This window comes from Vicugna pacos, chromosome 20 (genome assembly GCF_048564905.1).
Source record: "Vicugna pacos chromosome 20, VicPac4, whole genome shotgun sequence".
Taxonomy (NCBI): Eukaryota; Metazoa; Chordata; class Mammalia; order Artiodactyla; family Camelidae; genus Vicugna; species Vicugna pacos.
In genome coordinates this window covers 286,256-312,214 of record NC_133006.1, presented here as the reverse complement: position 1 = coordinate 312,214, position 25,959 = coordinate 286,256, and the positions used below count along the sequence as shown (strand labels likewise).

The window sequence follows — 25,959 nt, the reverse complement described above, 5'->3', positions numbered from 1 at the left end:
CTCAGCTTCAAGAATAACAGGTTTATGGAGATATAATTCACATACCATAAAATGCAGCCTTTGAAAGTGTGCATTAGGGTTTTATGTACATTTCAGGGTTGTGTAGCCATCACCCCCAAAAGGAACCAGTACCCTTTAGTAAGTCAGTCCCTAACCTTCCTTTCCCTTAGCCCTCAACAGCCACCACTCTACTTTCTGCCTCTATGGGTTTGCCAGTTGTAGGCATTTCATATAAGTAGAACCATACAGTATGCTGCCTTTTTTGATTATCGTCTTTCATTTAGTGTGACGTTGTCAAGGCTCATCCATCGTGTAGCATATATCAATACCCAAATTCCTTTTTGTATTCATATAATATGCCATAGTTATAAATACACCACATTGCTTATCCATCCATCAGTTGATGATGAATAATTCTGCTGTAAATGCTCATGGACAAGTTTTTGTGTGAACACATTTTCACTTCTCTTCAGGATATATCAAAAAATGGAATTGCTGGGATGTATTCTACTTTTAAATTTTTGAGGAATTGCTAATATAGTTTTAAAGTGACTGAAGCATTGTATATTTCCAGAAATAATGTATGAGGAGTCCAGTTTCTCCACATCCTCAACTACACTTTTTATAACTGGGTTTATAGATTCATATTTATATATCATATATCATATATATTTGTCATCCTAGTTGGTATGAAGTGGTATGTCATTGTGATTTTGATTTCTGTTTCCCTAATGCCTACTGATGTTGAACATCTTTTTATGTGCTTAGTTCCCATTCGTATGTCTTCTTTGGAGAAACACCTATTCAAATTCTTTGCCCATTTTAATTATATTTGTCTTTGTATTGTCATGTTTTAAGTCTTCTTTGTCTATTCTGGATAAAAGTCCCTTATCAGGGAAAATTTTGGAAATATTTTCATCCATCCTGTGTATTGTCTTCTTACTTTCTTCATGAAGTCCTTTGAAGCACAGAAGTTTTTAATTTTACTGAAGTCCAGTTTACTTGATTTTTTCCTTTTGTTGTTTGTGCTTTTGGTGTCATATATTACAAGTATTTGTAATCCAAAGTCCTGAAGATTTTCTCATTGTTCATTTTCTAAATGTTTTATAGTTTCAGGTCTGTGATTTATTTTGAGTTAATTTCCATAAATGGTGTTAAGATAAAAGTTCAGTTTTCTTTCTTTTCAGGTGTATGTACAGGTGTCCCAGCATCATTTTTGTAAAGATTATTTTTCCCCATTGGATTGTCATGGCACCTTTGTCAAAAATTATATGGCTGTGTGTAAGACTTTGTTTATGGTCTCTTAGTTCTTTTCTCTCAATCTATTTTTCTGTCCTTTCTGCAAGTATCACACTGTATGGATCACAGTTTTGTTAGTGAGTTTTGAATTTGGAAACTTCAAAACTTTGTTCTTTTTCAAGATTGTTTTGACTATTTTGGGTATCTTGCATTTCCATATTAGTTTTAGGATCAGCTTGTTCATTTCTGCCAAAAAGCCAGAGCTGCATTGAATGTATAGGTCATTTTGAGGACAATGGCCATCCTAACAATAATAAGGCTTCTGATCCATGAACACAGAAGAGCTTTCCATTTATTTTAGGTCATTTTTAAATTCTATCACTAGTATTTTAGTTTTCAATATACATGTTTCAGATATTTTTCTCAGTATTCCACATATTTTTCTTAATATTACTAATTATTTTATTCTTTTTGATGCTATTGTAAATGAAAAGGTTTCCTTCATTTTATTTTTAGATTATTCACTGCTGTTGAATAGAAATGTAATTAATTTTTATATATTCATTTGTGTCTTACAATTTTGGTCAGACTGGGTTATTAATTCTAAGAGGATTTTTTTTTCTTTTCTCTCTATTTTTACTTTGTGGATTCCTTGTGATTTCAATATATAATATCATGCCATCTGGAATCAAAACAGTTTTATTTCTTTCTTTCTAATCTAGAGGCTTTATTTTCTTTGTCTGATTGATTTGACTAGAACTTCTAGTACAATGTTGATTTTGGGAGGGAATAATTCAGTGCTTCTGCATTATGTATGATCTTTGCTTCAGGTTTTTCATAGATGTTCTCTGTCAAGTTAAGGAAGTTCTCTTCTATTCCTAGTTTTTATCCATTATTCTATTAATATGGTGTATTACATGAATTGACTTTTGTATGTTGTACTGCCTTTGCATACCTGGATACATCCCACTTAATAGTGGTCTATTTTATATGTTACTGTTTTGGATTTGCTTGTATTCTGTTGAGGATTTTTGCATTTATATTCATAAGAGATAGTCTTTAGTTTTCTTGTGATGCCTTTGTCTGGTTTTCGTATCAGTGTGATACTAGTCTCATTGAATGAATTGGGAAGTGTGCCCACCTCTTTATTTTCAGACGAATTTGTGAAGCATTTTTTGTTTGTTTTTGTTTTAGTTTTTTCTTTAAGTACTTGATGGAATTCACCAGTAAAGCCATACGGGCCTAGCATTTCTTTGTGTGAATGTTTTGGATTGCTATTTCAGTCACTACTTACTGTAGGATTATTTGAGTTTTCTATTTCTCCTTGAATTAGCTTCAGTCATTTATGTCCTTCTAGGAATTTATCCATTTCATCTAGATTATCTCATTTATTGGCTATATAATTATCCATGGTATTCCCTTATATTCCTTGTTATTTTTGTAAGGGCAGTAGTGACATCCTTCCTTTCATTTCTCATTTTAGTAATTTGAATCTTCTCTCTTTTTTTTTCAGTATTAGATAAAATTTGTCAATTTTATTGATCTTTTCAAAGAACCAACTATTCCTTTTGTTGATTATTCTCTGTTGTTCATCTATTGTCTATTCCATTTATTTCTGCCTTTAGTATTTTGATTAGAATGTTTAATTCATTTATATTAATGTAATTTCTTATCAGATTGAAGTTACAACTGCTGTCTACTTTCTATATGTCTTTTTTTCCCATTCCTCTATTACTACACATTTTTGTACATAGTAAGCATTTTCAAGTGTGCCATTTTAATTTGTTTATTTTATCTTTTTCTTCTCCTCCTCCTACTCTTCCTCCTCCTCCTTCTCTTCCATTGCCCTGGAGAGTAAAATTAACATCTTGTTTTAAAGCAATCTAGTTCACATGAATACCAACTTAATTTCAACAGTACACAAAAACTTTGCTTTGGTATCAGTCTTTTCCCTCCCCCTCCTCATGCTGTCATTTTCATACAAATTGCACCTTTATACATTTATAAGCTCATCTACACAGTTTCATAAGTATTGTTTTATGCAGTTGTCCTTTACATGAAATAGAACAAAACATTTACATGTAATGCCCGATTTATACTGTTTTATTTTTTTACTCATGTAGTAGTGCTCTTTATTTTTCAGGCGAGTGTCCTTTCATTTACACCTGCTGGACTATCCTTAGTATTTCTTGTAGGGCAGGCCTGCTAGCAATGGATTCTTTCAGATTTTGTTTTTGTAGGAGTGTCTTAATTTCTCCTTTAATTTTTTTAAAGAATCATTTTGCTGGCTATAAAATACTTGGTGACAGTCTTTTCCTTTTATCTCTTTGATGATACCATCCACTGCCTTCTGTTCTCCATGGTTTTTGATGAGAAATCAACTGTCTTACTGAGGAGCCTTTCTATATGTTGAGCCACTTTTCTCTTTCGGCTGTCAAGATACTTTATTCTTGTCTTTTGACACACTGAATCTGATGTGCCTATTTTAGATGTCTCTAAGTTTATACCACATGGAGTTTGTTGAGCTGCTGGGATGTACAAATTAATATTTTCATCAAATTTGGGAAGTTTTCAGCCATTATTTCTTTATATATTCTTTCTGCCCCTTTTTTTCTCTCCCTCCTTCTGGCGCTCCCATTATGTGTGTATTGGTATTGTTGATGGTGTCCCACCTATCTCTGACACAGTGTTCATTTTTTTTTCATTCATTTTTCTTTCTGTTCCACAGACAGGGAAATCTCAGTAGTTTTAATTTAACTGACTTTTTCTTCAACAAGTTCATATCTACAGAGAAACCACTTATTGAAGTTTTTATTTTAGTCATTATATTTGTATCTCTAGAATTTCTAGTTGGTTTTTATTATAAATTTTATTTATTGTTATTCTCTGTACAATGAGATGAGCACATAATTTAATCCTTTAGGCATGGTTTCTGTTAGTTTTTTGAACATATGTGTAATTGCTTATTTATGTCTTTGTCTAGTAAGTCCAGTGTCTGGGCTACCTCAGGGAGTTTCTGTTGACTACTTTTTCCCCGTCTGTTATGACCAAACTTTTCTGTTTCTTTGTACATCTTGTAATTTTCTGTTGAAAGCTGGACATTTAAAATATTACAATGTGGCAGATCTGAAAGCCTGATTTTCCTCATCTCCAGGGTTTATCGTTGCTTTCATTGTCATTGCTGCTGCTGCTATTTATTTAGTTACTTTCCTGAACAAATTCTGTAAAGTCTGTTTTCTTTATCATGCATGACCATGAGATCAGTGTGTGTGAAGAAAGCCTAGTTGTCATCACTGTAGTAATGATTGGACAGTGATTTCTTTCAATGCCTGGAGACAATCGTTTGAGCTGTTGCCAGGTGGCTGTGTGTCCACGTGCTGAGGGATGCCCTCAGCACCGGCATGCAGTCAGCAGCTCTTCCGTATCCTTTAGTTCTTGCTTATGCAGAACCTCAAGTTCAGCCAGAGTTGAAGGCTTAGGATTTTCTCAGATCTTTCCTTGCCATGTGCCACACATGTATATTGCCTTCTACAATTCTCAGAATTTTTTGGAGCTTTTTAACCCTACCTTCACCCCCAGAACGTCTCATTAATCAATTTTGCCTTCTAAGTTTCCTAGTCAGCACGTAGTTAGCCTCTACTGGTCCCACTGCCTCAGGCAGTTGTAATGTTAGATACTCACTGCTGATTGTTTCCCACACACACTCTGGGGACAGGCTGTTTGCACAGCATGAGTTTGTGACAGGTCACATAGTGACAGCTCTCTGGGGGCGGATTTTTTGGGTAACTTTAAATCACTTCTGCCCCTACCTTGATTGTGAGACTATTGCTTATAAAGGCCACCATTTAGGTGAGGATACAGGGATGGGGTAGATCAAGTTACAATGCCTCAAAACTCACTATCTTTATGGAGATTTAGCTGGGTTTTTTTTCTCAAATAAAGACTCCCCGAATTGCTGGAAGTGTTGGTTTAATTTCCAGAGTTCTACAGAGGTTAATTTTGACAAATTTTACAAAGCCATTGTCATTGCTTCATAGAGGAGTAAGTTTTCCAAGATGTTTACTCAGATAGTCTAGAAGTGTATCCCATTTGCATTTGTGTTTAACTGAGTTACTTGCAAGACTAACTAATTCTACAGCTCCAGCCCCATTCACATAAGAGTCCACCTGCATGGATTCTCCTACAGCAGTGTACAACCTGTTGTCAGATTGTTGTTTTTCTTATTAAAGTGTAGGGGTTTTTAAAAATATGCTCATGAATAGCCTTTTGTCATTGTTACACGTTACAAAACTTCCACTAGTCTGTAGCTATTTTTTCCCCTCACTTATCGTTGCTTTAATGAAGTTCTCACTTTTAAGGATTTTCAGTAAAGCAGTTTGTGGATGCTGATCACACGGGTGAGGCATTTAACTACTGTCTAAACCTCAGTCTTTGCTCTGATTCACTGTCTGGAACATCTGAACACATCTACTGAACCCCATATACCAATGGATGCTGACAGACCTAATTAAAAAAATGCTTTTTAAGTAAAGCAAAAAATATTAACTTTGACACTGGAAACGACAAATCTCAAATTTCCTAGCTGATCTTGCTTTCTGTGATCATGAGCTACATCATGTTTTTAGAGCCGACAGGCATATTGAACTACTGATTTTATTTCATCGGATTTTAGAATGCAGAACACATTTCAGGCCCACTTATAGTACCATATGTGTATCTTAAATGATATGTACATATGATGATGTCTTTATTATAAGTACCTTATTTTATTTTAAGTACCTACTGCTGTGCATCTCATTAAGGAAAGCTTGAAACTGCAGTACTGAAATTTTTCATACCACCATCATCCCATAGCATCTCTTTTCCACTTATATGTTGTGTGGCAGAATATTTTTCTGCTCCCTAGAAATGATCAATGTTGAAGGGGAAAAAAAACCCCTCCTCAAATAAATATACTCCAAATCACACACTTATCTGAACGATGGCCACCATTTTAGTCCATAGTCCACACCAATCCATCTAATCATACTGACTCAGAATACTCAAAATAGACAATCCACCCCTGAATTCAGGGTCCTCAACACACGTTCTATCCCCTCCCCATTCCTTGTTGACTCTGACCTACTTTTGTCCAACGTGTCCTGCCAGTCTCTTTGCTACTTGACTGCACTTTTTAATTTTTACCTTTGAGTTCCAGGCTGCGCCTAGTGATTTCCAGAGAAACGCCAGACACTTGGCTCATCAGGAGGGGCGGTGAGGATTTCAGAAAGCTGTTAAACTAACTCACTTTCAGATAGTGAGTGGCTGTTGTGCGCATTCCTTCTAGATCTCTGCCATGCCGGCTGCATCCACCCCAGCAAAATAACGTAGCTCCTCCAACCACCTCTGCCTCCATTCATCTGGGTTTCTGCTTTCAGTGACACTCAGATGCTGCTGATGGGCAATATATATATATATTTTTTAATTGAAGTATAGTCAGTTACAATGTGTCAATTTCTGATGTACAGCGCAATGTTCCAGTCCTTCATATTCACATATATATGTATGAATTCCTTTTCATATTTTTTACTAAAGTTTATTACAAGATATTAAATATTGTTCCCTGTGCTATACAGAAGAAATTTAGTTTTTTAGCTATTTTTATATATAGTAGTTAATATTTGCAAATCTCAGTCTCTGATGGGCATTTTTAAAGCCACATCTGGAACCCTTGTTGCAGAAGTGTCTGAGAAATATATTTTCGACCTCATAGACTTTTGGTTAGGAAGTTGGAATAAAGGCTGACCTGGCTCACCTAACTTGTCTGCCTTTGTGAGTAAAGAGGTCTGGAGTTTCAAGTCCCAATGAAATGTCCCGGCCCTTCAGTAGCAAACTCTTAAAGCAACCAAAATGCTCCCGTCTACCAGAGCATGACTTGTCCTTAGACACTGCTGGACATAACCACCGATGTTGTCTAAGGCATCGTCTTCATCTGGTGCACACTTTCTTTAGATGTGTAATATCCTGATTAACAGGACAAGCTAGTTTGGATTCCCAAGGCCACAGGCAGCCTTCTGCCTGACTTTGGAGTATATATAGTCCTCTCTCAGATCAGCTAGAGCTGTCTGGTGTGTGCTTTCCCAGAGAATGTGGGTGCAGTGCTCCCCACCAGAGTCCTACCAGTTGTTTTATTGCAGGAAGAGAGAGAGTAAAAGAGACAGAACAGGAAGTTCTTGTCCAGCCTCAAACACAGTCACCCCCGTCCAGGGCTCTTGCTCTGGGACACACAGCAGTGCAGGTCAGCAGCGATGTGGCCCCGGTGTACTCCAAAACATGGTGTGGTTTTACTGGGCTATCTGTGTCTTTCATGGGCCCTGCAAAGTTCTCGGCTTTGTGAAATGGGGAACTAAGGAACTCCCACCCATGGCTGTAACTCCCAGGGTTTGCACCCTTACGGGTTTTGAGGATTTGCTGGCAACTGATTCTTTTTCACTGGGTCATTTCTCGGTTACACCTGCAATCCTGTGACTTCCTTATCAGAACTGCTCCTTACGTTCGGGATTTAGTGAAAGATGCCATTTTAGCCTGTAAGTTCATGTTCAGGGAGGAGGAGGAAGAAGCATAGATCAGAATTGCTGTTTTGCTTTTTTTTATTATTGTTTTCATAAGCCGTCTCCTGTTGTCGAATGGACACTGAGCAAATGAATGACTGTTACACTCCCATTTGAAAGATGAGAAAAACGACACTCAGGGAGAGGAGGCAAACTTCCTGAGTTTCCAAAGACCAAAAGGGATGAGCACAGAATAAGATCCCTGCAAATTTCTTGTCTGTCATTCGCCTTTAGGTCAATGACAGAGTGCCGTGTGTAGTAGTAAAGTTGTAACGTGCTTTTAAAAGGGTGCAGATGTTCTTGTTTTGTTTATAAAATCACAGTGTTTTGTCTGAGACTCTGAAAAAGAGAAATGGGTTAGTAAATGTTGGTTTCTCATCCTTGGTCCTTCCTCCCCTTCACAGATATGGACCCTTCCATCTGTAGCAGGAATAAGACAGCCCCAGCCTTGCCGTCTCATGAGATCAGTACTCATTCATTTCATTCCTGCCCACCAGTAGGTGATAAAGCACAGCGAGATTTTCATGTCCTGCTTCACTGATTCTTGTGAAATTAGGTGTTTGAAAAGGGAAGCTGCTTTTTTTTATATAAAGTGCAGTAATTTTCCTGGCAGAGAAGGAAATTGAGGATTTTCTTCATTGAAAATCAATAGAGATTTCAAGAGCATCTGTATTTCTGATGCATAGATTAAAATGACAAAATCTAGAGGGATTACCGAAACACAAGGAAGATACCAAAAGTGTCTTTAAAGAGCTTTTCTAAGACTGGGCTTTTAAAGAGACTGTTAGTTGACAGAGACCCTCTTCTCATCCATAGTCCCTCTCCTTAGGTTGGAAAGGGCCAGCGCTTCCCATGTGTGCAGTTCTGGTGCTTCAAGTGAGTTGTAGGGTAGGGCGGTGCACGTGGTGCTCCCTTCAGTTTGTCCATCCTAAGTAACCCCTGGCAGTCAGAGGGCGAGTGTTTTGCAACAACGTGAACCATTCACCATGCTCTCCGTGGTGTGTACTCATCTCAGCTCATCCAGGCTCAGGTGATGGCAGAGCAGAGAGTGGTGGCAAGAGGTCAGCCATGAGTAGCAGGAAGCAACTGGAGTCAGCTGGGGCCCAAGTGGCTAGGAGTTCCAGGTTGAATTCCCAGGACTTCCCACAGCTCATTCATTCAGCTAATACTTCTCCAGCACCTGTCATGTGCTGGTGCTTCATTGTGAACAGAACCAAATCCCTGTCCTCATGAAGATGACGTTCTAGTGGACATAAGAAATGATAAACGCAGAAGCAGATCCAGGTCAGGACACATGAGTGCTGTCTACTTTGGAGTGCACAAGGTGAGATCCTTTGGGAAGGAATGTATGATACAGGAAAATGTGGGGGAGAGGATGGCCGTATCCCAGGTCTTATTTGGGTCCCTGAGATGCACCTCGTGATGTGTGGGTCCTTGGTTTGCACAGGAACGAATCCAAGAGAGAGCCACAATTCAGTAAATGTAGATTTATTCAGAGAGATATATACTCCACAGACAGAGTGGGCTGTTTCAGAAGGCAACAGAAAGGCCATGAGGCGTGAGGGTTGGGTGCTCCAGTTTAAAGGAAAAGTAGATACACACTCCACAGACATAGTGTGGGCTGTCTCCCTCAGCAGAGAGAGCAGCCACGAGGTGTGGTTGTTAGTTTTTATGCACTCAGTATCTTCATATGCTAATAAGTGGGAGGAATATTCCAACCGCTTTGGGGAAGGTGTTGCGATTACCAGAAATTGGGCCACCACTCACCCTTTGACCTTTCATGGTCAGCCTTGAACCTGTCCTGGCACCTGTAGGAGTGCCATTTAGCATCCTGCTGTATTTCAGTGAGTGTGTATTGAAGCTCAAGTTCTACTGGGAGTTGACTTTTCCACCGTCTCGGTGCTAATGGCTGTGCCATTCTTTTAATGGCTGTGCCCTGCCCCCTTCCCTCCTGTCTCATGAAGGAGCTCTGGACTGATTGCACAATTGCAGAGCAGGGGACAGAGTGGAAAGAACTTTATAAGTGGAAGGTGGAAGGCAGTGTTGGTAGTAGAATTCTCAAGTCAATTATAAAGTAAGGGTCTTCTGTTTGCTGGGATTACCTGGTGTCACATTAGGGAGCTGTGAGCCTTGGGGACTTCAGTGAGTGGGTGGCTCACTGTATATACTGTGTTGCTTCTTAGGCGGCTCGAGAACAGTTGGCTTATATGTGACCCATTCACTCAAGCAGGGGTCTTTTTGGGGATTTTCTGCACTTGAGGCTAACATGGGTCACATGGGGGGGCAGGACCGGCCAGTCACAGCTTGGTCCACAGTCACCTAGTGCCCTCGTGGCTTTCATCCCATGGATGTGTCACCTCCCTCTCAATGGGGACAAGGTCAAAAGTGGTGGGGCAGCTTCTCAGTGGTGAAGGCATTGCTCTCCAGACCCAACACTCAACAGCATGGACCCCTGGTTTTGGCTACAGTCTTAGCTAGATGAGGCTGTTGAGTAGCTGAGCTCATGAGACGTGGGTGCCATGCTTCCACTCTCACCAAGAGCTCTACTTTTGAAGATTCTGATCAGACAGCCACAAATACTCCCTAGCCCATAAACAAGGAACAGTCCCTTTCACTCGGGGAAGGGCACACAGAAGGAGAACGGATCATCCCGAGAGCAGGAGAGGCCAAATCAGTCCTGCCCTCAGGGGTCTGAGAGACGAGCCAGCTCAGTTCCTCTTACTAGTGGTTTACTTGGAGGATCTGGGGTATTTTGGTGACCTGCAAGTGTCAGGAAATAGTACACGAGGGCTTTGTAGAATTTCTGGTCCGGTGTTAACTCACCCCATTGTAGCTGTCGTGCAAGGAAACAAAACTTGGTGGACAACAGGCCATGGCCTCTGCTCCCTGGTGGAGCCAGGAGATTACAATGTTAAGAACGACTGCAGGGGCATCATTTCTATGTTGAGAGGCCAGATGGCCTTACATATCTCTCATGCTGGATGCCTAAGTTGCAAAGGGAAACTGGATTTCATCCAGCTCTCCAGCCAAGGAGGAGACCACAAGTGGCCTCCCCCACCAACTGTGAGCTCTTTGCCTCCACTGACAGCAGCATGTATAGCAAAAAGCTGGGCTGCCACCTGCGTTTCCGTGTAAACATCCGAGTAGCCACAACAATGGCCTCGTGAGCGATGGTGTGCCCAAGGAAGCGCTATGTGGGGCAGAGGGAGGAGTGCCGGGGTCAGACACCGGGAGGGCAGGCAGGCAGTGAGGACATCTGTGCAGCGCAGATGCCATGGAACTGAGCCAAAGGGAGGCTGGTTTTGGAGCAGGGAGCCTGGGCAGTGCCATGTTGTTCGTAAGAAGATCCTGGGCTCTGGATCCAAGAAGTCATTGGCTTGATTCCTGACCTCAACCCTCATCTTGGGCAAATGTTTGAAGCTTTCTGTGCCTCTGTTTCTTGGTGTCCCAGTTGGGGACAATAGTAGCAATTACTTCTGAGAGTCAGGAGCGCCTTTATAGATGTCATTTCATTACGCTCACATCAGCCCACAAGCACGGTGCTTGGTCCCCCGTTTTACACGTGGCAGACGAGTAACTTTTAATCAGTAATCACGCAGCTAATAATGGTCATAATCAGCATTTGAATTTGATCCCTGTGTCCAGATAATTTCTATTCTCACTCAGTATTACTGGAAAACTAGTAAAGTCAGAACAAACACTGCTGGGAAGTGGGTGCTTGAAACATGTTTGTCATCTTTGCCATTGGGGAGTGTTGAGTTCACATTCCTCACAGCACTTCTGAGGCTCCCTGCGTCTCCGGCTGCCCCTGGTGGGGTCTACAGGGCTCTGGGCAGCTTCTCCTTGTTCTCTAACCCCAAAGCTCTCTGCTCTCTGCAGGTTGATTCTCAACCCTGACTGCTCGGTAGAGCTAGTGTCTAAAAACAAAAAAATGTGGGGAGGGTACGGCTCAGTGGTAGAGCACGTGCTTAGCATGCAAGAGGTCCTGGGTTCAATTCCCAGTACCTCCATTAAAATAAATAATGCTCAATACTCCCCACAAAAAGAAAAGAAGTATTTAAAAAATAATAAACAGTACAAAGGCCCCACTCCAGGCTGTGGTGCACTATTTTTTAAAGGCTCCCAAATGCATCCCATATGCAGGAGGGTGAGAGCTATCCCTATACACTTCTTGTGAGCTTGTCCACTCACACCCATTAGCCTCTTGAAACAGTAAAACTACTTGGCTCAGCCTAGAACTTTCTCCCGATTTCTAGAGTTTTATTTTCCTACTGCACATCTCTCCTGGAGCCCACAGGAACTCAGCCAGAACTGAATCAGTTGTCTCCTCTCATGACTTGCCCCTCTTCCTGCCCTTCTTTTTTTTTTAACATTTTTTATTCATTTATAATCATTTTACAATGTTGTGTCAAATTCCAGTGTTCAGCACAATTTTTCAGTCATTCATGGACATATACACACTCATTGGCACAATTTTTCTCTGTGATTTATCATAACATTTTGTGTATATTTCCCTGTGCTATACAGTGTAATGTCGTTTATCTAGTCTACAATTTTGAAATCCCAGTCTATCCCTTTCCACCGTCTAACCCCCTGGTAAACACAAGTCTGTATTCTCTGTCCATGAGTCTATTTCTGTCCTGTATTTATGCTTTGTTTTTGTTTGTTTGTTTGTTTTTGTTTTTTAGATTCCACATAATAGCGATCTCATATGGTATTTTTCTTTCTCTTTCTGGCTTACTTCACTTAGAATGACATTCTCCAGGAGCATCCATGTTGCTGCAAATGACATTATGTTGTCGGTTTTTATGGCTGAGTAGTATTCCATTGTATAAATATACCACATCTTCTTTATCCAGTCACCTGTTGATGGACATTTAGGCTGTTTCCATGTTTTGGCTATTGTAAATAGTGCTGCTATGAACATTGGAGTGCAGGTGTCATCCTGAAGTAGATTTCCTTCTGGATTCAAGCCCAGGAGCGGAATTCCTGGGTCATATGGTAAGTCTATTCCTAGTCTTTTGAGGAATCTCCACACTGTTTTCCACAGTGGCTGCACCAAACTGCATTCCCACCAGCAGTGTAGGAGGGTCCCCCTTTCTCCACAGCCTCTCCAGCATTTGTCATTTGTGGATTTTTGAATGACGGCCATTCTGACTGGTGTGAGGTGATACCTCATTGTAGTTTTGATTTGCATTTCTCTGATGATTAGTGATATTGAGCATTTTTTCATGTGCTTTTTGATCATTTGAATGTCTTCCTTGGAGAATTGCTTGTTTAGGTCTTCTGCCCATTTTTGGATTGGGTTGTTTATTTTTCTCTTATTGAGTTGTATGAGCTGCTTATATATTTTGGAGATCAAGCCTTTGTCGGTTTCACTTGCAAAAATTTTCTCCCATTCCGTAGGTTTTCTTCTTGTTTTATTTCTGGTTTCCTTTGCTCTGAAGAAGCTTGTAAGTTTCATTAGGTCCCATTTGTTTATTCTTGCTTTTATTTCTTCTAGGAGAAAATTTTTGAAATGTATGTCAGATAATGTTTTGCCTATGTTTTCCTCTAGGAGGTTCTTGCCCTTCTTATTTCAGGGAATGGCACTATAATTTAGACACTGCCAAAGCCAGAAAGCTGGCCGGCATCTTTGACCTCTTCCTGCCCTTCCATCACACCTGTGGCCAATCCGTCCACCTGCTGAAATGTTTTCTTCTCTCTCCTCCTGGCAGGGCCTCAGCAGGCCTTCACATGAACCTGCCAATAGTCCTCCCTGCCTCTATCTTGTCTCTTTCTAGATCACTTTGCATGTCTCCTCTACCTTGGAGGCACACAGAGTCCTTTGTGATGTGCCCCTGTGATCTCTCCACCTGGTTGCCTCACCTGCCTCCCACACCCTGTGCTCGCTTCTAGACTATTTGCAGTTCCTGGAAGGGACCTGGCTCTCTTTGGCCTCCCTCCTTTGCATGTGCAGCTCCCCAGGGAGAAATGGCCTTAACATTATAAGTTCACCTGATCAATTCTAGGGCATCTCAGAGCTCACCACAGTGGTTCTCTCCTCTGGGAGAGCCTTGGCTACAGTTCCGGCTCCCTGCCCCAAGCACCCTCTGCTGACTGTTATCCAAGCCCTCTTAACACGCCTCCTCAGCCATCATTTCACAATGAGTCCTGTGCACCTAGGAGCTCCCGGAAGCAGGGACTGTGTCTTTTTCCTCTTTATTCTCAGAGCATTGTAGAGACTCAGGTACAATGGTGGAGGACACAGTGGTTATTCTGCAATTTCTCTAGAGTTGGGGCCTAGGGGTAACAGTCTGGTGGGAAGAAGGGCTTAGGGGATTCACCCTGAAGCCACATTTTCAATTAACATTTCATGTTGTTTTTGTCTACTATTTAAAGTTACGAGTCTTAAAACACAATGACGATTTCTAAAAATTACATTACCGATGATTGAGAAAAATGGCAGTTTTCCATATTTAAGAATATTATTTTAAGTTTGTGTGACTGGGGTGGTGGAAAATAGAAATGCAGGGGCTACTAAAGCATTCTCATCCCCTTCCCCACCCTCAGGTCCTTTGGACAGAAGAGACAGAGGGATGTGAGGAGAAGGCTTGGATGGTGAACCGTGCAGTGCTTTTAAATTGTGACAGTTACTTGTGCTTTTTTTTTACTTTTTTTTTAATGGAGGTAATGGGGCTTGAACCCAGGACCTTGTACATGCTTAGCACGTGCTCTATCACTGAGCTATACCCACCCTTCCCCCCGATATTTGTGTTTTTAGTGGGCATAATATGCTGGTAGCAGGTACTTTAGCATCAGACACAGTCACCTGCCTCTGACCATCACGTTAATACCTTTCCCTTGAGCTAGAGAGCTAGTCTGTTTCCAAACGTTCAATAAATTATCTACATTTTCTTTTTTCTTAAACAAAAGGTATTAACTCATTTTTTTCTTTAGTATCGCCTATAAATAAAATGTGATTTTATTAACCATTTACCAAAGTGTTAAGTGTAATAAATATTAAGTACAGATTTCTGAAGCATCAGGCATCACTGAAGATCCACATTCTGCTGTTCTGTCTCTCTGTTAGTCACCTTACTTTTGGAGTTCTGGAAGCGGTGCCAGGCAGAACTTGAGTACAAATGGGAGACGGTTGAGCAGGAAGAACAAGTCTGGCCAGAATAGGAGGCGAGGTGTCCCCACGTGGAGATAGATGAGATTACCCAGGAAAAGCGGGCGCTGTTTAGATGCACTTTATTCTGTTTACTTCTGGACTTGTCAGCCTTGGCTGCGTGTTGGAATCACCAGGGGACCTTAAAAAATGTTGGTGCCTGGGTTCCATCACTGCAAACTCTGATTGTACTTAGTGGCCTGGGGGCGCATTCTGGCATAGGGAAGTTTTTAAAGCTCCTCTGGTTATTCTAATGTGCAGCCAAGTTGAAGGAGCACTGCCTGGAATGGTGGACACAGAAGAGAAGTGAGGTCCTTCCTTCATAATAACAGTAAAAAGGGGGAAAAGAAAAAGACTGGTATAAGTGTATATGAAAAGAGGCATTGATTTGTATCCTTTCATGACACCAATAAAAAATGCAAAATATAAATTAGCTGCAATGACATAGATGTAGAAGGAAAGACAAATTGGTTTTTATAGTTGACTCCCATTTTTTTAAATGCGCCTTCATTATTGTGGCCTCCTTTTCATCATAGACTAGGTGCCCCTTTGTCTTGAACTAAGTCCCGGTCACTGCTCCCCCTTCCTACTGGGATGTGCACAAAGCAGCATGGCTCTCATCCTAAAGTCAGAGAAAGGGTAGAAGAAGCAGGGAAACATTTGTTGAGGTGCCATCAGTGTTTGAGCAGTGTTTGAGCTAGTCATTTTACATAACTGGAAATGTAAATTTATTGCTGCCACTCCTGCTGCAAAATTAAAAAAATAAAACTGTATATCTTTGTATCAACATTCCAGAGCTATGAAAAGATGATTTTTGAGTCATTTGTATTATTGCTTCTTTCCATCAGCTGAGATAATTTAGAGCTGATGGTGCTTGCAGTCAGCAGCAGCAGGACAGTAGGTTGTGAGAATGAATAACTCTTGGGAAAAAAATGCTTTTACTAGGAGTATCTGAAAATGTCTCCAAATATAGATTTAATAAATTGAATCACAGATCTACAGAATGTTGGCACTGAAAAGATATGGAGGGAGCAGGTCAAACTCCTCTTTTTATAAATGGAAAAAAATGAGGTTCAGCTACCAATAGAAAGTGACATTTGTCTTTTACAATGTAATAAGCTTCTAATAATCCCCATTATGAATAGTTCCCATTGTTTACAACTGAAGATGGGGGTAAAAGCATATGTTGGTGAAAGACTGTACATTCAGAGATGAAAGCTGAATCTTAGACAAAATTAGATGTTCATAATGCTTTTGAGTCCTGAAAAACAAAAACTTATCATATTGGCAGCATACAAAAAATACTGAAGAGAAGTTTTTTGGTCATTTAAACTGCCAAGTTTAAATTTAATTTTGCAAGCTAATAAGTTTAAATTTTCATTGGGACATGCTTGTTGAAAAATTGAAGATGAAGACTCATTTAACTTTATCATTCTTCCTTATTTAAAAAATTGCCTTATTTTTTTTTAGTTTTTTATTTGAAGTATTTTACTTTACTTGAGAAAGCATGCTCCATTGTTTAGAGAGGCCAGCGTTGTGGTAGTGAGATCTTGCGAATGAAGTTGCCTAAATTCATATTTGAACACAGCAGCTTGCTTCCTGAGTGATCTTGGACAACTTAACTTCTCTGTGCCATAGTTTCCTATAAAATAAGAATAAGAGAGTTGCTTCTTCATGACAGTGGTAAGGACGGGTCGAAGTAATGTATAGAATCTACTTGGAAGGCTTCCTGGCACAGAGGAAGGGCCATGTACTTAGTTACAGCTATTATTATACTATATCTGGTTTTATAATCCAGTTAAATCTTGATTCTTGCTGATTTCATCTCTTAAAAAATTCTAAATATAAACTCTAAAATGGAAACTCTTAAACTTCATAGTTGTAGCTAATTAACACATAAATCTCAACCAAGAAACACACAGTGGACACCAGTTAGCTGCAGACAACTGTGATTCTTTCTGTCCTGCACAGACCCTAAGCTGTCACTACCTTCACTTCTGAAATCAAAGGCAAGCTAAGGAATAGAGCTTTAAATCTTGGCCTCATCAGGTGCTCAGAGCATGGCAGGGAAACAGTTTACTGTTCACATGTGCATTTTCAAAAAATAGTATTAAAACGAACACTGTACATATTTTGTTGTGTGTTTGACATCGTTAACAGAAAAGAAAAGGAAAAAAAACAGGAAAAAACCCATGCATTTACAAACAAGGAGGCTATGTCTGAAATTTTTTTTTTATATTATGTTTAGGATTTACTGACCAGTTAGGAGAAATATCATTTCATTGGTGTAATCCCTTGATTGACTAAACTTGTTTTTTTAATTAGGAAGAAGAGCGTGTTCCCTTTACCACCTGGGGAAAGTGTATACATATAACCCTTTGCGCAAGTGCTCTTTTTCTGGGTAAGAACCTGCCACAGACTTTTAAAATCTAATGTGAAATGCTGAGAAAACTGAAAGTCAAGCTGGGAACTATGTAGTCTCATAGAGGAAACTTTTTCCAGAGAACATCTGAGCCAATGCAGGGCGCCGCTCTGGAGGTTCCACAGTCTCTTCTGCTCACAGTGCTTCCCCCAATTCTTTTCACCTCATTTGTTCAAATCAGATCAGTGGTTTAGGATTCTCCAGGGTCTGATTAAGAGACCAGATGGAGGCATTAAATTTCTAAAATTTTCCAAGTGTAACAACCTAGGTAAAATGTCTAAGAATAGCCTAACAAAAGGATAGTAGGAACTATCAAAAAATAAAAGTAAAAACTACTGAAAGATATAAAAGGTGCTTTAATCACATGATTCTAGATTAAAAGATCATATCTCCAAAATATCAGAAGTTATAAAATTGATTTGGGTTTATTGTGAATAAAATCATATTAGTAATATAAAAATTAATAAGATAATGAGAGTTTTACTAGTTCAAGAATAGCCAGATTATAAAATAAGGCAGGAAGTCCAGATATGGGCTCTGATATCAATAATAATTTAATATAAGAGATGGAAGGCATTACAAATCAGGGAGATAAATAAAGGTTATTCAGTGAATGAAACACTTGTTAGCTACTTGGGGGAAAAGAAAAGATTGAAATCATACAGTGAACCATATATTGTGATAAATTCCAGAAACATTTAAAAAGTAACACAATTAGAAAAAAAACTACAAATAAATATGGATGAGTATACAACCTCTAGATGGACAGTAAGTATCAGAGGAAATTATACAAAGATTTCCATGCATCAGAGCATCCTAATTTTAAACAAAACACCAGAGAATGTTATTTGCTTACAAATCCGACAAGGGGCTAATTCCTTCAATACATAGAGAGTTCAGATCACTTCAAAGGTAACATCAAAATATCTCAGAAGCGTAGAAGGCAGAGAAGATGAACACACATTCGCAAAAGAAAAAATAGATGTCACACTTCAATGGTAATTCACTCAGTGCACATCAAAATGAAATAGTTTTCCACTTCTCAAGTGACACAACTCTGTTTATGAGGATGAATTGCCAGTGATCACCAATCCCATGCCTAGGTTACTGGATAATTTTTGTGAAGTATGGTTGATTTACAATGCTGTGTTAATTTCTGGTGTACTCCTCAAGCCTTCTTAGAAAGCAGTCTGGCAGTTGATATCAAGAGTCAAAAATATTCATATGTTTTAATCCACTAATTCAGCTTTGAAAAACTTTTAATCAGGAATTATTTCAAAATGGCAGGGAAAAGTCAGTATGGATGCAAGTCACAGACATACTTTTATATGTGTATATATATATATAAAATCTCAGCCAAAATATTCTTCCAACTCTTCACAAAGTAGAATAGTATGCAGTCATGAAAAAGTGTGTCCATGAAAATATTTTATGACATGTCAAAGTGTTGCGCTTATGATAGATTGGAGAATTAAATTAATATATAAAATGATTTGTAATATACAAACAATGCACCATTCTGAAGGAATTATGTCTATAGGTTGAAGCATTATTCTTATTTTATTTTTTATTCATTTTCAGAGTTGGAGTCTTTTGATTGTAGGTGACAAAATCAATCTCCAATGTGTTTAAACAACAACCAAGAAATGGGGATCCATGGGATTTATTGGTTCCTGTAAATGAAAACCTCAGGTCTGAGGTCTGGCTTCAGTCAAGGAGAGATACTCTAGCCCAGATGATGTCAAGGGCTGCTTTTGTCCTGTCTTCATTCTGTGTCCAAAGATGTCTCAGCATGATGCTTCTAGGCACGCAGCATCCCAGATCATCCATCCAAACCAAGACAGGCCTCTTTTGGCAGCTTCCTCTCTTGATAGAAGAAGCTTATGTTTCACATGGGCACCAGCATGTATCTCCTCACATAATAGTGGCTCTTCCTGGGTTATTTGCCAATTCTCCAATCATGTGCAAGGCCAATACAATGAGGGGTATTATTTGTCTTAAACCAACTGAGATCTACTTCTGGTGCTTCAGAAAGAGTGGGTCAATCGAGGTTAAATCACAGGACTAAAAACAAAAGGGAGGTTATTTATCCTAAAGCAAGTTCTGGGTCCTCTTCTAAGACTGGGGACAGATCCAGGACAGCAGTTCTGTCCACTACTGAGTACTTTCAAATTTTCTTTAATGAGCAAATGTTAAATTTATGATCAGAAAAGATGATAAATAAGAAGAAACTTGAGGAAGGAGAACGGAAAGCTTTCCTGTTTCTTAAGAAATAGTGAACCCATTAAGTGCTTGGAAGAAAAATGGAAATGTGTCAAGTTTGTAAAAGTTCTGAAATGAATTAGAATTGATTTTACAGACCATGAAGGAGACAGTGCTATACAGTTAGTGTGTCTTTGGGCTCTTTGAGTATTTCAGTACTTTCACTTAATAGTTGCTTCATTTGGGGCAAATTGCAACATCTCCATGTGGCTCTATTTCCACATCTGTAAAAGAGATATAATATTACCTTCCCCACAGGGTGATTGTGAGGATTTTGAAAAATAGATGTGTGCTGAAGCAATAGTAAGTATTTACGCATTCTTAACTATTATGTTTACTTAATACATAATTAAAAAATTACTATGCAGACTTTTAAAAAATGCATACTATTTAAATGGCCTATATGAGCTGTACAAGAGAGGAAGGCTTAATATACCTTCTATAATACATTTTTCTCAGCCTTAACTAATTTTCACATTTAATCACAAACACACCAAAAAGTTATTCCTTTCACAAGCATGAAGACTTAACTGTGAAGAAAAGGATGATGAAAGAGAGTAGAGGAGAAAATAAAATGCTTTCTCTACAAACTGATGGCTTAAAAACTAAGAAAAAACACCTTTTTAAGACTTTGGTCACCATATTCATAGCTTATACTTAGGTAGAGTTTTTCACATGCCTGCGGTTAATGTTCCAATTGTTTTCACAATTAGTAAATAATTGACTCATCACAATAGTCCTATAAATTGCTATTATTATCTCCCCATTATATGGGTGAGGAGATTGAAGCCCCTAGAGGTTAAGAAATTTGCACAAGGCCCCACAGCTAGCATCAGAGCTGGGATCCAGATGCAGGAGTGTGGCTCCAGGAGGGGCTTGTAAACACTCCCTCTGCTCTCCCATGCAGGTGCAAGCCAGCCGCCTGCTATTACTGTAAATAACATGATGTGGTTCACTTAGTCCTGAAATTCACATTCTTTGTAGCTTTCTCTCTGGGGCACCCATCAGGAGCAGCCAGGGACACTGAGTACATGCTTCTGGACTATGACCAAGAAGGTAGATGGAAGGAAAACTGTTTAAAAATGGGATCTTTAATGTTCATTCTTCAGTGGCCAGAAAAAAAACCTGCCTAGTGAGGAACTGAAACCCTATTGCCACGTGCAAATTTTGCTTCAGACACCCCCGCTGCCCTTGGGTCCACACAGTCAAAACTACTGTGGATTAGGGACATGAATCTTGTGCAAATGCAGGGAGTAGGAATACCTGCCATTTCAAGATCTCAAGGAGTATGAAAAGCATGTGAAGCTTTCATCAGCAGAGACCTGCTGTCACTCCCACTATTTCCCTCAGGGCATGTCCACAGCTTCACTGGTCCTATTCAGAATGAAGACGACAGCTAGCACCTGCTGACCCCTGAATCAGTGATAGGTTCTCCCTTGAAAGGAAGCATATCCCCTTCATGGGTTACAACTAGTTCATAACCTAAGTAATTCTACAGATGTAGAAGGGCTACTTTCATTTGTTCTGCTATCACAGACTTCCCTCCAAAAGATCATGCCACCAGTTACCCCATTTTCACCCATTAAAATATACTTAACAGGCTTCCTTCTTTAGTGCAGTTTTAGGTTTACAGAAAAATTCACAGAAAGTGGAGTTCCCATATATTCCCTATGCCCTGCACACAGCTGCTCCTGCTGCCAGCGTGTTACATTAGTGGATGCACTCATTCTTTTTGACATCTTTCATTCCTCCTCCCCTAAAATTTAACATGCCTGATATTCACGTCTCTTATGGCATTTACGTGCGATTTATATCACTTCTCACGTTTATGTGAAGTTTACAACACATGCATGTTTTCTGTTTAAGCTGGGTTGGGGGCAAGTTTTCTGTGTAAAAATACGATCATTAGTGAGTCTCATGCTGCTGGGTTCTTGGGTTGTCAGGTCCTGTTAACCATTGTTTCAGTTATTGGGATCATTGTCTACGGACTTTCAGTGTTCATTGTATTTCCTGCAAAACTTCCCAAGAACCTGAATGGAACAGACCCAATCCAAAAGTACCTGACTGTGCAGGTGGGCCACGCCCATCACTGCTTCCCATATCAGTTTTATCATCATGGTGACCCTGAACGCCATATATGAGAAAGTGGCAATCATGATGACTGACTCTGGTAAGCTCCTCCTGCAGCTGAGATAATTTCTACACCAGTTTTAGAACCAGGTCAAAACAGAGACTATCTTTTAGGCACTTCAATTGCAGTACATTACAGTCTTTAGTTAACTTCAACTGCAAACCTATTTTCTCTAGCCTATATGAGAAGTGAATTAGCTCCATTTTTGCATTAGTAAAAGGGACAAAGGAAGCTTTAGAATGTCCAAGCTCTGTGTAAATATGTCAGTGCTTAATAATAATTTCAATTACATTAGATAATGTACCCTGTTGTTGAAAGTAAATAGTCTCTGTATTGCAAATAAGTGGAAGAGGGTCGTGGTTCCAGTGGCAGATTTGCTTGCGCGTTACGGAGAGGACAAGTAATCACACTGTTATGTGTCTTCCCCCCATGCTGTTCCTGTTAGTGCAACTCCATTCTCATCAGCTGCAGCTTCTATAATAAATGTTTCTTCTCTCTGGCTTGTATCCCACCCAGCGGCTTAGCGGCCTAAGTTAAGTGCTTCCAACACATTGCATGTGGCTGGGTGGTCCTCCCAGTGGTCTGCTCAGTGGTCATCTTCTGAAAATACTAAGACCAATTCAAATTCTGAACTAGGAGGATGACCCGTTTTATGTTCCCCAAATGCTTCTAGCAAGTTGCCCCGTGTTTTGTTTGTCTTCTTCAATAGTCCTACCTTACTGCCTTTCAGGGAGACAAGAGAATATTATCTAGCAGGATGTTTAGAAGTAGCTTTCTTTCAAATTACACCTAACAGAGGACAGTTCTTGCCCATTGGATACTGTTGTGCTTATAAATTTTAAGGAACAGGTGACTTTTTTTTTTTTTTTTGCCTTGTGGGATATCACTTTCTTAGTGGGAGAAACTCTTACAACAGTGTGTACAGTTGGAATTAACATAGTGGATATGTTAAGAAATTCAAAACAGCTGGTATGAAAACAGTGTGAATTGTGTGTGTGTATGTGTGTATATATGTATATATATATATATACACACACACACACATATTAAATGTGTTAACTCATGTGTCCGTGGCTTTGATTAGGGTCTCAAAGCCGTTCACAGTTTTACAGACTTACCTTTTCTTTATTCTAGCTGCAGAGCTCCCAAGGACCAGACTGACTATGAGAACAACCCAGCCATGAAGGTGTTCTTGTTCCATTTTGTCAACTACTACTCCACGTGTTTCTACATCACATTCTTTAAGGGCAGATTTGTGACTTATCCATGAGATCTGGTGTATTGGCTGTAAAAATACAGAAATGAAGAGGTGTGAATACAGCTTTGTGTTCTGACAATCTAACCTGTTTCAGGTTTTCTCTTAGTTGCCCAATGAAGAGTGTCTTTACTCTCTGCTCCTTAGATTTTTTTAGGCATAAAATAATGACTTTATTTCATGTTAGAGCTATCTAAAATTTAAATGAGATTTTCTTTCTAATATTCCAGTGTGACCCATGTGATGTCTCCTTGAACTGATGACACAGCTGACAATAATCATGGGAGGACAGCCCATCTGTAATAACATACAAGAGGTGTTAATTCCGTGAGTACTCAGTCATGTGATCTTGGGTGGGTGAGAATGGCCCACCCACCCACATCATTTTCCTGCATGCCCATCTCTAGAACAGTGGAGACTCTCTGCTTATTAAATCTCTCCAGATAAGATGATCCAGCCAAAAGTATAAACGTACCTGATGTTTAATAATTATGTTTAAATACCTTCCTTTTTATGTTTAACATAAATCCCCAAGTGCTATAGTCTCTGCTTATTAGCCCACCACTGGGGACTGACTGATCAGAGCCCATTGAGAGATGGCCCTTTTTGGGGCCATGAACTTAGTTTTCCCACAATTTCCTGCAAATTTCTCCTCCTTTTATATATGCATTTAAAAATCCATAACAGGAATTTGTTGAGTGCCTAGTATGTGCTAGTCACTGTATTAAATGTTGTACATATATGTATGTGTGTGTGTGTGTGTGTGTGTGTGTACAAGTTAATCACCCAAACAATCCTTATTCTTATCTTCCTTTTGCAAATGAAGATCCTGTGGCTTAAAGAGGGTAACTGATATGCCCAAGCTCTCATTGCCAATAAGAGACCACTGTGGGACTCAGATGTAAGACACTATCTCTCTGAATCCATGTTCTTCTAAGAAGAGACTCTCTTAGGGTCCTAAGGCACAGGGTTACATAAAGTTTTAAGAGACACTTGTCTAAAATAATAACAACAGAGGTTTTGACTTACTGTTCTCTTCCTAAAATGAGAAAAGCAGATGTTAGCAAAGGTCACACTGTCCTTTTGATTTTCACATAAGCCCAATCCCACATCAAAGTGGACAGTCCAGTGTTATCTGCAATTTCTGAACATTTCAAGGAGCTTACTCTATTCACTTTCTGTTGCTGTTGTAACAAGTATCCCCAAACGTCATGGTAGTAGGAAGAGAAAAGAAAAAGTCTCTACTAAACAACGCAAATTTAAACTTGTAGTTTTCTTGAATGCAGAAGCCTGCTGAAGTCAAAGTGTTGGCACGGCTCTTTCTGAAGGCCTCAGGGGAACCTGTATCTGGCTTTTCTGGATTCCAGAGACCACCTGCGTCTCTTGGCCTGTGACCTCTTTTCTCATTCTCAAGGTCAGCATGGTTGTGTGCCTCTGACTCTGAACCTGTGGTCAGATCTCCTCTCCTCTCTCCCCTCTTCTGCCTCTTTCTTCCTCCTTTAACTACCCTGGTGATTACACTGGGCCCAAATCTATAATCCAGCTGGTCTCTCTTAGAGTCGACTGGTTAGCAACCTTAACCACATCTGCAACCATAGGCCCCCTTTGCCAGGGAATCTGACCTCTTCCTATGTTCTGGGGATAAGGACATAGACATATTGGGGGGGAACATTTTTCTGCCTACCACACTAACCATTTTAAGATAATTTCTGGCTTTGAGTTTCTGTTTTCATGAAACTGTTGAACTCTCTTCTGTCTTGCCTTCCACACCAGCATTCTGCTCCTGGCCAACCTAACTGCAGAGCTCGCCCCTCTCTGTGGTGTCCCCCAAAACCACTTACACAAGCAGGTCTTACTGTTGTTTGGAGAATGGGGGAGAAATTCAAACAACTTGAATTTTGAAATAAAAAACCTCCATCATTTTAAAATCTTCCATGCCACTATAAAAATATTTATTTTTTTAACTTTGCTTTTTAATTTTTAAACTATTTTAAACTTTGTAACTTTTTTAAACTTTATTTTTTCTTATCATCCTTCATTGTAGGCTCCAGAAACCTGCTCTTCTGCCCACCGCATCCAAGTTCCCTTTCATTGTTTCTCCTCCCTTCACTAACCTTCCTTCTCTCTAGCTTATTACCAAGTTTCTGTCCATTCTCTTTATAGGGCAGTTAAATTATTTTTTCTTTCTTTCTTTCTTTCTTTCTGTTTTTGCAGAGTGAACACCTTTGCGTGTCAGTGTGTCCTTCCACATTTCTTCATAATGGCTTCATCTTTCAGCTTCAGTATGGATTACTGGGGTCTGTCTCGAAACAAAGGCATTTCCCTTGTCCCCCAGCTCACCACGCCCCTCAAAAAAAGATTCTGATCTTCGCTGTGAAATGAATCTTCTTTTTCCCTACTGTGCAGTAGACAATCCGTACCCTGAGCTCACAGTCAGATATTTCCAGAGAAGTAAAAGTAGGTCATGTGCAAATAATACTACTTTTCTCTGTGAAAAGAAATACAGCAGATAGAGGAAATACTTAACTCAGATTACTCAAAAGCATTTCCTGAAGGAAATAAGTAAATTATTTAACAATAAATTTTGTTGAATCTGGTTATCTGTGAGCTATTTTTACCAATCAAGGAGGATATATTTCCTAAACTGGTACTGAGCAATTCATGTGAAATGAAACTTGCTCACATGAACTAGTTTAAAGTAAAGGATGCATTATAGTATCTGTGGTCTGTTTATACCTTCGCTTAAATAAGCACATTGTTCTAGGTTCCAGTGAGCTGAACTTTGCCTCCATGTATTTCTACTATGGGCTAAAATATTTAGGGAATTTATTTTGAATTTTGTTTCCCTTTTTTGAAAACCAGGAATTCTGAATTGTAGCCAAGTTCAAGGGTGGCTTGTTTTTTCCT

At 39.6% G+C, this 25,959-nt stretch overlaps 1 protein-coding gene and 1 long non-coding RNA gene across 1 annotated transcript in view; one reads left to right on the top strand and one right to left on the bottom strand.

Annotated features, from left to right (window-relative positions):
• LOC140687651 (uncharacterized) overlaps positions 1–17,383 on the top strand; it is a 30,952-nt gene extending 13,569 nt beyond the window's left edge. The window contains exon 4 of the long non-coding RNA XR_012062054.1: positions 17,308–17,383. This is a non-coding gene — a long non-coding RNA (uncharacterized lncRNA). The remainder of the gene's footprint in view (positions 1–17,307) is intronic.
• LOC140687542 (trafficking protein particle complex subunit 9-like) overlaps positions 1–25,959 on the bottom strand; it is a 518,046-nt gene that overhangs the window by 283,187 nt on the left and 208,900 nt on the right.